This window comes from Mus caroli, chromosome 9 (genome assembly GCF_900094665.2).
Source record: "Mus caroli chromosome 9, CAROLI_EIJ_v1.1, whole genome shotgun sequence".
Classification (NCBI taxonomy): Eukaryota; Metazoa; Chordata; class Mammalia; order Rodentia; family Muridae; genus Mus; species Mus caroli.
In genome coordinates this window covers 68,597,186-68,598,520 of record NC_034578.1, presented here as the reverse complement: position 1 = coordinate 68,598,520, position 1,335 = coordinate 68,597,186, and positions in this window count along the sequence as shown.

Here is a 1,335-nt window from a genome sequence, read left to right as displayed (position 1 = left end):
TCAGGCTAAGGCCAGGTGTAAAGGGTGACCTGCTGCCCCCAGGAATTTTGGAAAGGCAAGGACTAATTCATTTAGAGCCTCCGGAAGGAGCCGGCCTACCAACAACTGGACTTAAGGCCTTGGCACACATAGCTGTGAGGAAATACCTTTCTGCTGTTTTAAGCCACCCAGTTTGTGATAATTTGCTATGGCAGCTCCGGGAAACTAATACAAGAAGCCAGACCCTTTTTACCATGTCTGACCAATCACTGGCTGGAGAAAGCATGATCCTGGCAGGAAGCATGACCTTGAGTGAGCCAGCCTGCGTCAACTGAAGCAGGCTCAAAAGAAGGCCGACAGGGTCTTGGTCTGGCAGCTTTCCCAGCAGCTGGGGGGTGTGGGAGGATGTACTCTTTATTCTGGAAGAGGTCTGGGCAGAGCAGTAGAACAGCCACTCCTCTGTCCCCCAGTTTTCCCCATCTACATAATGGGAACAAGACCTTTTGCATAGGCATCAGGAGATTAAATTAGTTAATCATGCAGATAGCTAGCACTTACGGAGCACTTACTGTGTAGGTACCAGGCATGCCAGCACACAAATGTATTCACAATTGCAAAATGCACAACGTATCATAGGCCTCCAGGAAAGAGGTGCCAATTAAGGAAAGACTTCCCAGGTCACTTGCCCACCAGAGCCATGACAGAATCCTCATCTCCCAACTTTTGGGCACATGTTTCTATAACAGACCCCTTCCCTATGTGTTTCCATGCATGGCTTTATTTCACAGAAATAATATCTTTATGCCGTTGAAATATGTGCTTCAACAAAGAAATGCTATTTTGCCTCATTATCTAAAGGGAAGACTGGAGCTGTATACAGTTCATTTGCGCTCTTTCCGGCAGACCCTCTATGACCAAAGGCATTGATTTGTGGGACACGCTGGGGCAGGAAGGCAGCTGGGAGCTGTGCCCAGCTCCCAGCTGCCTGCAGATATGTGGCCACTGGCACTTCCCATCCCCAGCCTCTGCTGACATGGCATTCCTGAGATGTGGGAGAGGCCAGATCCTATCATTTTAAAGAGGACAGACTGAAGGACAGATTAGCTGAGTTGCCCCCTTAATTATGTGGCAAGCTAGAGATGGAGCCCAGAATTGAATCCAGATTTCTGAGGTCTCAGATGGGATTTCTCATCAGGAGGCCCTGCCACATTCCTTCCCTGGGATCCTTCCTCACTCTGGATCCCAGGATACACACCTGGGCTGAGTTCGTGGGTGGCTGCTCTTGTGTGTCCCTGGGCTCACTGCTTCTAGTGCATTCCATTGATTCTTGGAGAGAGAGAGAGAGAGAGAGAGAGA